The following is a 13,070-nucleotide window of genomic DNA, read 5'->3' on the forward strand; positions in this document are numbered from 1 at the left end:
TAATTATATGCCTCGAGGTTTGAGAGAGCTGTTTGCTTTAAGGAAGTGGAAACATATCAATCTTTACATACAATGGCTGTGTTAAATATTATATTCACTCAGAATCTTTTCCCATTGAATTTCTATCCATATCAATGGATTCTGACCATAATGAGGTTCCATAAGCCCCCAAAAAGCTACTTTTTAAAAAAAATCAGAGTTCATTCTCTATATTTAAATAAAGTTACTTCATTCCAAATGTTTATGAGTAAAAGATGAATTTTTGTCCTTTATAAATAATCTTAGAACTATGGTATAAACAGTGTCTTGGAAAAAGCTGAAGACCCCACAGCAATATTGCTTCCTAAGGCAACAAATTCATGGGAACTGATTCAAAGGTAAAAGTATGGAAACCTTTTCTGCCCTCTATGTTTTATATAATGCATCTTTCCTCTATATTTTATTAAAATATTATATATTTTAAAAAAATATATAAATTAGAAATAAACTATGCTTTATTGTAAAATTATGTTTGTTTGAATATAAAATTTTTTAAAAGATTATGAGCAAGTTTGTGAGATGACCATATTGGTAATTGTATGAAGCTTAATGAAATTTCAGTTATTTGCTCTGTGAGTATTGTTTGCATTCATTATAACTGCATGGAAAGACACAATCTATAAAGAAAATTACATATGAATGATAACATGCTAATAAATGCCAAACCCTTCTAGAAGAGAATGATCAGGATTTCTATTATTATCATTATCATTATTATTGACCATTCTTAAACTATTAAATGAGAATTAGCTGTGTTTTCCACCAAAGGTCTTATTCCAAACATGGACATATTACTTTCCTGACCCACTGAGTGTGGGCATGTTTCATATTAGATTTAGTTTTCATAGGCGATACACCCTCAATGTTTTTCATCTGCTCCTCAGTCAGAGAGCATTCATAGAATGCTAGTTAATAAAAGGGCAAGATGAAATATCCAACATTGTTACATTCATGGTGATCAATCTTCTCTGCTTTTAAAATGATCATTTAGTAACCAGACAACAGTTTACTGTATTAGGAATCACTGTGGTCGGATCTCCCGACTAGTAGTTCATTTGTAAGCTACTTAAAATTGTCATGGCAAAGGAAACAATCAACAAAGTAAAAATGCAACCTACAGAAGGGGAGAAAATATTTGCCAACTATATATCCAATAAGAGGTTAATATCTAAAATATAAAAAGGAATTCCTACAACTCAATAGCAAAAAACCAAATACAGTAGCCTGATTTAAAGATGGGCTTGAATAGACATTTCTCCAAAGAAGACACACAAATGACTTTTTTTTTTATATGAAAGGTATATGAAAGATGCTCAGCATCACTAGCCATCAGGAAAATTCAAGTAATAACCACAATGAGATATCACCTCACACCTGTTACTCTGGCTATTATCAAAAAGACAAGAGCTAGTAAGTGTTGGTGAGGATGTGAAGAAAACGGAACTCTTGTGCACTACTTATGAGGAAGTAAATTGGTACAGCTACTATGGAAAACAGTACGGAGGTTTCTCCAAAAATTAAAAATAGAACTACCATATGATCCAGCAATCTCACTTCTGGGTATAGCTCAAAAAAAATTGAAATCAGGATGTCAAAGAGATAATTGCGCTCCCACATTCATTGCAGCATTATTCACAAAAGCCAAGATATGGAAACAACCTAAATGTCCATCAGTGGATGAATGGATAAAGAAAATCTAGTGTGTACATATATACATATATAAACACACACAAACACACACACACACACACACACAATGGAATATTAGTAGGGAATCCTTCCATATGTGACAACACGGAACCTGGAGGATATTATGCTGAGTGAAACAAGACAGTCACAGATGGACAAATACTGAATGATTCCACTTCTATGAGGTATCTAAAATAGCCAAACTCAAAAACAGAGAGTAAAATGGTGGTTGCCAGGGAATGAGGGAAAGAGGAAATGGGGAGTTGCTCAATGGACATCAAGTTTCAGTTATGCAAAATGAACAAGTTTTAGCGATCTGCTGTACAACATTGTGCCTAAAGACATCAATACTGTAATGTGCACTTAAGAATTTGTTGAGGTTAGCTCTCATGTTTTTACCACAATAAAAGAAAGAAAGACAGAAATGTGCACTAGAGAAAAAAAATTTCCATGTCCTTCCCATCTATTTTTTTTTTTAAGTGGATAACTCTTTTTTATTTTATTTTATTTTTTTTTCTTCCCATCTATTTTTGATTCCTGCGAATTCTTATTGTAGAGGGACTATGTGGACTTTTGTTTTGGTGTTTTGTACTACTCTAGTCAATTATCAGAGGATTTGTGGGAAACTCTGACTAAAGGAGTGATTCTGAGTCCTGCATCCAAACAGAAGAAAAAAAATCTAATGTAGCTCTTGAACTTAGAGGATCTGACTCAATGCTAACATACACACCAATAAGATTAGCTGAATGCGCCAAGTGCTACTGTTTTTTTTAACTTTGAGCATTTCCATCTTTTTATTCAGCAAATTTTTGAATAAACTATATTATATATTCAGCTTTCTATAATTATAGTATTACTCTTATGCAATTCTAAATTCCATAGCAATTTATTTCTAGAAATGCTTTGTAAGCTGATGTGATGCTAACTAGGGATGTGAGTTCAGAAAAGGTTCCTCTCTTAGATTTCTAAAATGAAGATTCAATTCCTCTGAAATCACAGCCTATCTTTTAAGTAAACAAAGTGAGTAGACATAGAACCAACCTGGGTAAATTTGAGGGCTAACAGATGGCTCCTGTTCTACATGATATGTTATCATTACAGAAATCTGCATTTTTTTTTTAATATTAGATCCTCTTTGTCAAAATGAGTTGGAGGATCAAATGGAGAGAGAAGACAACCAAGGTTTACCCCCAGAAATCCATTCAACCAATGTGATGCAGGCCCTGGAAAAACATGAGCAGGAGAAATTTATTTCATTAATAGTTCTATACATTATTTATTCTCAGATTAGCTAGTGATAACATTGGAAAAGAGAGAACAAAATTAGAACAGTGGAAGATAAAGAGCAGGTAAGTTTTTGTTTGGTTCTGCCAGTGCCCTCAAGAGCAGAAAGAAGAAAGGAAAGAAAGGTCTAGTCATACTGTCTGGGAAGAGAAGAACTATCATAAATAAATTGTACCTGCATTAACAGTCTACTTCAATCTCTGCCTAGCTCAAGATGATGAAGGTAGCAGATCAATGTTAAAAAGCACAAAATATGCCTGTAGCAAAACCAAAGAGCAAAACAAACAGTATATTTTTTGACTTATAGAAGTAGTGCATGCATATTCAGTTCCTTTAAGTCTTCCAAATGAGCAAATAACAGGCAGTTTTATAGTAATTACTGGATTCCAATATTTATAGAAAACTGACCACCATGAATACATAATTATTCTATTATATCCACTCTAATAAATAGAAAGAATGTTTATTCATTTACCATGACATAAAAATCTTGTTTTCTTCCTTGCTGCACAGAAGTGAACTGAAACACTTGGTGAGGAAATATGTGAGTAGAATTTCTACTTTAGAGAAATTATATCTGTACAAGATTAATATACTTAATTTGGATGAAAATGTGCAGAAATGTATAATTTACTTCATTAATAGCAAAACCAGATTTGGCTTAAAGTGGCAGGATTTCATCAAGTACATTGATGGAAATGGACACATTTATCATTCTCACAAACTTCACTTTGAGAATCTGAGTGCTTGTGACAATGTTTACTTATGCCTTTATAATTGTAATTACATATTTGATTGTGTCATTTATTTTTGATGGAGCGATGGGGGCATTATGATTACTATCTTGAATAGTGTTCAGAAAAATTTAGCAAAACTTATAATAAGAATTATTTCTGTTAGATTATTTTATCAAAATGAATTAGAGAAAAACTGATGGAAATTGTCATTTTTGTATATTACTTCAAAATTAAAATTGATGGGTATTTGTTAAAACAAAAAAAGAAACATGATGTGTAAACACCTTTTTGTTTTTTTGGAAAGAATGTTCCAGTTATTTATGTCCTATATAGTAGAACTGGCAAATAGAGATTTTAGAAAAGCTAAAGAAGACAATTCACAGATTTCTTTTTTAGTATGTCAGCAAGTAACTACTAACACTCATAGACCATTTGCTGTGTGCCTGCTACTGTTCTTAGTGCTTTATGTATGTTAATTCACTTAATCCCATGAGGCAAGCTTTATGATTACTTTTATTTTACAGATGAGGACATTGAGTCACAGAGAAATTCAAAGACTACTCAAAGCCACACAGCGGAACAGAAATTCAGGCCTCAGCAGTCTGGCCTCGAGTCTGAGTACTTAACCATGATGCTTTAGCACTTCTCATATTTTCCCACAGCACAGTTTCAATTGACCAATGGTGAAGCAGAAGGTAGAAACGGAACCGTAAGTGGCCCATAAAACAGAGAAATTCTACGATGGTTCCAAATGGAAAAAGAGAGATTCCTGACAACCTTCAAACCTTCAAATTTCTAATAAAATCCCTTGACATGGTCTCTCTCTTAAATTCCACTGTAATCTTCGGTATAAAATAAGCTGCTAAATACTATTATTAGCTCCATGTAATATATAAGGCAAATGAGGCTTAAAAAGGTTAGTCAACTTGCCCAAGATTACACAGTTAGTAGGTGTTAGAGCTCAGGTTTAAAAAAGGATCACAAATCTCCAGTGGATACTGTTAACCAGTATGATATACACCATTTTACAAACCATTTCATCTCTCGATCCTTGGTTTCTCCTCAGTATAGGGAAAATACTAATTTAGATTATTCACTATCTCAGGCTGACATTGTCATGGTTACAAATGTCATGTATTTAATGACCACGTGGAACAGTTAGTTTTGTTGTGACCTTGCAAAGGCATGCCCTTGGTGACAAGGGAGAAGTGTGTAGATGGACTTACTAACAAAATTCATTTCTACCAGAGTACTCACTTGAAATGCCCATCCTAATTAGGATGGTACATAAAATTTAAGAGCCCAAAGAACTAAGCCATGAAATATGTTTTAATCTCATATCTATTTCTCCAAATAGAAAATACTGATCTTTTGAAAATTTAATTTCTTTAAACATATGTAAAATCTAACTGATCTTTTATCTTATCAGAGGTAGCTGTGATCTAGAAGACTAGGATCCTAGCAAGGTTTTGATGTTTACTTGGTGATTTGGGAACTTAAAGATTTTGACCAAATGAATTAACGTTTGTGTTAGATGCTCTCCTTTTTTCTCTGTCGCTGTCTCTCTCCTACTTTAGATCTCTTACTATCTATTATAGGCTTTTGAGGGAAAAAAAAGATTGAAAATAAGGCAATATTCCTGGAGTAGTATGGTGAGTCAAGAGTGAGTACTTGTTTTTCTTTTCTCCGAAGTCAATATGAAACATGTTTAATTCCTTAGAGAAAACAACAACTACAAACAAGGGGCTATTATACCTTTAGGCATATAATCTACTTTATAAATATAAGCACATGCATATTCACCATCCTATGGGAATGAAACAGAACATGTACACTAGGGAATTTTGTTTCATTTCTGCAGAAAAGTGGAATGTTGCTATATATTCAACTTATTCATTACAGAAAAAAAATGTCTCCAAATAAGACTAGAAACACACACAGTTCTTATAGTTAACATTGAAGGAACTGTTTCAATACATATTCTTTTATAAATGGTGCCAAAATTTCGATTATTTAGCTCAAATATAGTAAAATTGGCAAATGGAGATTTTAGAAAAGCTGAATAAAAAAACTCGCACATTGTCTTAAACAATTTTGTAGTTGTACATTTTATTTAGTCATTCTATGTATTTCTCTACCTAAACATGCATGTAGATAACCTCAACCCCCTTTTTTAAAAAATATTTCACTTTGTTTTTTCTTTTCACTTAAATGCCATAAAGCTGTATAGTCATCCATCCCATTCCTAGGGTATCAATCATAATTGCAGACTCAAATATTACTAAATTTCATTAAATAAGGAGAGTCATGTGCCTTGTTGTTTATCCACATTAAATATGTAAAATATTGCTGAAGAAAGTAAATGCAATGTGATGTTCAGTAATGTTTTATAATAAGTGATTAATATATTGGTAATACTTGTGACTCACTACTTCTCTCAGACACAGAAAAAGAATTATCCTTTAGAAGGCAAAAAAAGGAGAGAGACATGAGATGCTTCCAAGTGTTTAGCCCTGTCTTCTTTAGTAAGTCTCTGAATTCAAAAGAGACAAAAATTGTTAGTATTAGTAATAGTATCTAAACTTTACTGAGGGCTTATCATATACCAGTGCTTGTGCTAAGACCTTTAAATGTATAATATAATAAAATTGATTCCTTACAATGACCCATTGAAGTATCTACTATTATTTAGAGAAATAATTTTATAAAAAATAAAAGTAAAACTGAAGTGGGTCAGGCAACTTATCTAAGGTCACACGACTTTTCACCAGAAGAGTCGTGATTCAAATTCAAATCTCTGACTCCAAACTCTATGCTCCCTTTATTTTAGTTAATAACAATGCAGGTCAGTTAAATAAGCCTCTTAAGTGCCTACTAGATGTTTGGTAAGGTGTAGCGAGCTATGGTGAGTAGAAAAAAGTAAAAGGTTCAAGTCATTGCTCTTTGATCAAATACAGTTATTTAAAAATAGTGTAGGGGCTGGCCCAGTAGGCACAAGCGATTAAGTGTACACGCTCTGCTGCAGCGGCCCGAGGTTCGCTGGTTCGGATCCCAGGCGCCCACCGACGCACCACTTGGCAAGCCATGCTGTGGCAGCGTCCCATATAAAGTGGACGAGGATGGGCATGGATGTTAGCCCAGGGCCAGTCTTCCTCAGCAAAAATAAAAGAGGAGGATTGGCAGATGTTGGCATAGGGCTGATCTTCCTCACCAAAAAAAAAAAAAAAATAGTGTAATGATATAAGACAGCATATGATTAAGTTTAAAGTGATAAATAAGTATTATAGACCTATTTTTTTAAAAATAGTATATGGAGCATGGTGGCTTATTTATTGGAGAGGATAGAGTTATAATTATATCATAATTATAGTATATGTTATAAGTAACCACATAAAAGTCTCAAGTTAAAAACATATTAACAGTATATTAGACGCGACAGAAAAATTTTAAACCATACTCCCTCTCCATTTCAATGCTGATATTCACCTTAACTTAGAATGTATTTAAAAAACTAGTAATTTTCCTACTCAGCTAAACAAGCATTATTCTGATACTGAAATATTCTCACCTACCATCTACTCCCTGTCCCCAAGCAAGGCTATATATTACGAGAGATAACATAGGTGCTCCTAACTACTATCTGTAATTTAAGTCTAAGTTGTTTTTCTTAATTTGAGATGTCAAGGTGTTTAACAAATGGAAGTCTCCAGTGTTTACAGGCAGATGCTATCAATAACAAAATGTCTAGAGCAGAAACCCAGCAAAGGAATAGAAGAACTGTGAGTGATAGCTCCTTCCCTCATAGCACTTTTTCCTAAAAAGGGAACATAATGGTTTTTAAGACAATGATAAAAAAAATGTTAAAAGAGGAAGTTAAAAGCAATACTATGTAACACAGAGGAGAGAGACAAGGAAGCAATCTTAATGTCCATCATTGGGAGTAGAGAAAGCAAAATGTGGTAGATATATGTGATAGAACACTTTGCAGAAGACAGATAGATGCAGAGATCAAATAAGCCCAAGACAGGCATCTACCTAAAAACATAATACCCATTAAAAAACAAATAGAAGGAGGTTCAAAACAGAAAAGCATTCATATAAAACGTAAATATGGGAAGAGAAAGCAACAAGGCTTTTGTTTATTGTAGTTTATACTGTGTTGACCACCTACAGTGTGACAGGGATGGTTCTAGGTGCTTGATATGTCAGTGAAAAACACAAAGATCCCTGCCCTCATGAATTGCACAGTGTAGCTGACGAGAGACAAATTATTAACAACAGTCAAATAAACAAGCAACGAGTGATAAATGTTACGAAAAGAAGTAAAAATGGGGTAAGTAGAGGCTGAGACTACTGGGGGAGGCTGTCTGCAATTAAATAGAGTTATTACAGGAGGCCTTATGGACTTGAACGAAGGGACAGGGGCTGAAGGAGGAGGGGCCTTATTTAAAAAGTAAACCAAATACAGGACCATTTCAAATAACTTAGAATGATGATGGGGGATGGAAATAAGATTGGGGAATCAGTAAAAATTGAATTAAATGAATGAATGAAAGAAACACGAGGTGGGCCTTTCATAGAACAATGATCATTGTATGCTAGAAAATAAAGAATATGATACCTCAATTCTCTGCACTTGAAATCCAAACACTTCCCCTGTCCCACCCACCAGGAAGCCAGCAATACAGTTTTCATCCCAATAGGATTAATAGATTCAGCAAATGAAACTATAGGATACTGAAATCTTAATTTGAGATAAGTAGCAAATACAAATTATTCTTAGTTTAAGTGTGCCCTGTGCCTTATTTATTTGTTGTTTATAAATGATAATAAAATAATAAAATTATAAAAAATAAAATAGGAATTATTCATTGTTTACCTGAAATTCTCATTTACCTGTGTGTCCTGTATTTTACCATGCAAGCCTACACTCCAATGCCTTGCCCATTCCATCCCTTGGTTTTCTGAAATGCCCCCTAATCCTCTCTGCATTTTCTTCTATGTTATGTTGAGAGAGTGTTGGTATCGATAGAAGGAAACTTTGAGAAATTATTTTTCAAGTTTAGAAAACCTTTGTAAAACCTAATTCGGAGTTAGGCTTGACATTTAATTAGTTGCAGAGAAAAAGGAATACAAATTTAAAAAAATAAATAGTAGACCTGACTTGAATGACAGAGTATAGAAGGTTGTAAAAGCTCTAGGACGCAAGTTTACTTAGGTAGTAAATTTTCATGTAGAAGGTAGATCATGTTCTGACAAATTCCCTTCTCAACTGAAGAAAGAAAGAGAGAGAGAGAGAGAGAGGGAGGGAGGGAGGGACAGAGAGAGAAAGAGAGAGAGAGCAAGAGAGGAAGAGAGAAAGAAAGAGAATAAATGTTGGATTTTGGAAGGTGTTTATTGATCATCTTATAGAACAGCACTGTCCAATAGAAATATAATGCAAGCCACATTTGTAATTTTTAATTTTCTAATTGTCACATGAACAAAAATAAAAACAAACAGGTAAAAATAGTTCCATTAATATTTTATTTAACTAAATATATCCAAAATATTATCATTTTAACATGTAATCAATATAAAAATTATCAATGAGATGTTTTACCTTTTTTTGGTACTATTAAAAATCCAATGTGTTTTTTTCCACTAACTTCATATGTAAGTTTAAACCAAGCCACATTTAAAGTGTCTGATAGCCACAAGTGACTAGTGGTTACCATATCAGACAGTGCAGTTCTAGAGAAGCATTACTGTAACTGGAGATAAAATTTATACATAGGAGACTAAATGTGGTGAGGAATGGGATCTAGTTAGTTATTAAAGAACTGGAGAATTTACTTAATAGCAAGAGCTCTCAACAAATAGATATCAATGGGATTTACAACTCCAATATTTGAGAAGCAACCTTTTTACTATAAGGAAAAGAAGCAAGAATAAAAGAGTATGTCTAGAGACAAATATAATTGAGAAGAACTTCCATTTCTGATAATAGACTTGCATGAAAAATCTAACATAAATTACCACTAGAAAACAAGATCCAGGCAAAAAGAAAACACACACAATTTATAATGTGTTGTTCAGGATATAGAAAACAAGGGAAATCCCTAAGTGTGATCCATACCTACCTGTACTACAAGTAAAAACAGCAACCACAAAATTCTTGAGCTGAAACCAGAGCACAGAGAATAAAGAAAAAGAAAGCTGAAATTGCACTGATATCAAAAGCAAACATAGGCATTGGTGTCTGAAAGGAAATCTTAGGGAATCAGCCACATGGAGGATCCATACCTGAGATTCTCACCTGAACCAGGGACCTTGTTAGGGGGCTAAAGTGGTCTTAGCTTGATAGGCTCATAGCATCCACTAATTTTTGGTAAAAGAAATCCTCTCTCTGGAAGAAAACATCCTGTATTTAGACCCTAAGGGTTTCTACAGGTTAAAACTACAAACAGAAATCCCCAAAATACACACACACACACACACAAAACCCCCAACATACACCCTCTATATTGAAAGTGAGGCTAAATAAAACAAAAAACACCAGATTTATACCACATGGACTTTATATATTGAAGACATCAAATAGATAATATAATTATGTCTGAAATGAATAATCAAGCAATAAATGATTATCATTAATGACCATACAGATCTAAAAAAGAATAATAAATGTATTCCATAAATTAAAAAATGATTGTTAAAATTGAAAGCTAAAGGATTGATTGAACAGCTAAATAAACATTCTTGGAGGAAAAATAAGTGAGTTGGAGGATATATCAAAAGAAATCACCATGTAATTCAGCACAGAGACTTGAGATGAGAAATATAAAATAGCAATCTAGTTTTTAGTCAAAATGAAAAGATTAATAAAATAACTCTACATTTGGACATGTTTAAATATGTGAAATCTCTTGGGTCAAAGAAAAAATCACAATGCATACATTAAAATACATAGTGTTTAACAATAATGAAAATTCTTTATATCAAAATTTTTGAAATACAGTGAAACTGGTATTCTAAGGTAAATATATAGACTCAAGTTCTTACGTTATAAATGAAGGAAGGATAAACTTAAAAACTAATCATCTAATTTATCTTAGAAAAAAGATCAACAGAAAAATCCCACAATATGTAGAAAGGACATAGAAAATATAACAACAAAATTAATGAAATAGAAACAAGCATAAAATAGAGGATCAACAATACCTAAAATTATTTCTTTGAAAATACTGACTGAAGGAAAAAAGAACAATAAATAATGTTAGGAATAAAAATGGGGTCAGAATATAACTGCTTCAGATATTTAGAATGAAAATCAGAGAATACTTGAACAACTTAATGCCAACAAATCTGAAAACTTAGGTGAAGAGCATAATTACATAGAAACATAACTTTAAAAAATAAATGTTGAAAAAGTACCAGAAACACAGAATTACCTTGGAATCATTTTTAAAAAATGAATCAATGGTTAAAAATCTTCCCAAGAGGAAAAACCATGTCCAGATATTTTTATAGATAAGTTCTACCAGGATTTGTAGGAATAGAATATTACAATATTATCTAAACTCTTTGAGAGAACAGATGAAAATACCAAATTCAGTCTATGATCAGTACATTCTTAATTCTAAAACTAGGCAATAACAATACAAGAACTAAAAATTACAGTCTAATATCATTAATGAACATAGATTAAAAATTCTTAGGAAAATAAGTCAAAGGGCACATTGTATAAACATAATATCACAAACAAGTTAGGTTTATGCCAAGAATGCAAGGGTGGTTTTAAATGAGAAATAATTATCAGTGAATTTACCATGCTAATTAATTAAGGGAGAAAATAATATAATCATGTGAACAGGTACTGAATAAACATTTTAAAAATTCAATGTCCATTCACAATTCAAACTATTAGTGAACTAGGCAGAAAAGGAAATCTCTTCAACTTCATAAAACTTATATGTAGTATGACAAAAAAATATTTCTGGAAGGAAATTCTGACACATGCAACACATGGATGAAACGAGACATTATTATGCTAAGTTAAATAAACTCGTCACAAAAAGGTAGAATTTTATGATTCTGGCTAGACAAGGTACCTAAAGTAGACAAATTCACAGGGACAGAAACTAGAATGGTGGTTGCTAGGGGCTGGGAGGAGAACGAATGGGGAGTTGTCGTTTATGGGTATAGAGTTTCAGTTTTGCAAGTTGAAAAGACTTCTGGAGACTGGTTGCATACCAATGTGAATACTAATGAAGTGTACACTTAAGAATGGTTAAGATATATATATATATATATATATATAAATAAAATATTTACAAATTTTAAATATAAATATTTAAAATATACATAACATTAAATCATATATATGTATTAAATTATATTATATATTTAATTAAATTATACATAAATATATATATATATAGAATTTGTCTCCGGTTCCTGGTACAGAACTTCAAAACTCTTGGAATTTCCTGAGTGATATGAATGTCTTTGTTATGCTAAGGAGTTGCATTATGGTGGGAAGCTGGTTGCCAGAAAGACCAATCACATGATTGCCCAACTAAAACTTTCCACTGATGGGCAAGGGGTTGGAGACTGAGTTCAATCATGTGGCCAATAATTTAACCAATGGTGCCTATACAATGAGACGTAGATAAAAAACCCTGGAAACTGCAGTTCTGGGGAGCTTCTGATTGGTGAACATATCATTGTACCAGGAGGATGGTGCATGATAATTTCATGGTGACAGAATTCCTGTGCTTGGGATCCTTCTAGACCTTGCTTTATTTATCTCTTCATCTGATCGTTCATTTATATCCCTTAATAAAATTGTCATTGTAATTTTCCTGAGTTCTATGAGTTATCTAGCAGTTATGGAAACCGTGGGAATTGGGGAAAGCCCCTGAATTTGTAGTTGCCCAGGCAGCAGTGCAGGTAGCCTGGGACCCACCCCGTGGCTGGCATCTGAAGCAAGAGCCTTCTTGTCGGGGACCTTGTCCTTTAACTTGTGGGATCTGATGTTAACTCTGCGTAGTTAGTGTCAGAATTAGATGGACTTGTAGAACACCCAGTTGGTGACAGAGCACTGGTGTAGGAACAGAGTATCTGTGAAAAATCTACAGCAAATATCTTCTAAATGGTGAAATTTTGAAAATGTTTCCTTTTAAATCAGGGACAAGAAAAAACTCACTAATTCTATGAAACATGTTTTGGATTAAATAGTGAGTATGAAAGAAGAAAAAAATATATGTATGGATTATTAAGTAAGAAATGATAGACTCATTATCCCATACATAAAAAAAATCATATAGATAGAAAGTC

The sequence above is a fragment of the Ceratotherium simum genome, chromosome 4, assembly GCF_057802395.1.
Source record: "Ceratotherium simum simum isolate JZ-2026a chromosome 4, ASM5780239v1, whole genome shotgun sequence".
NCBI lineage: Eukaryota > Metazoa > Chordata > Mammalia > Perissodactyla > Rhinocerotidae > Ceratotherium > Ceratotherium simum.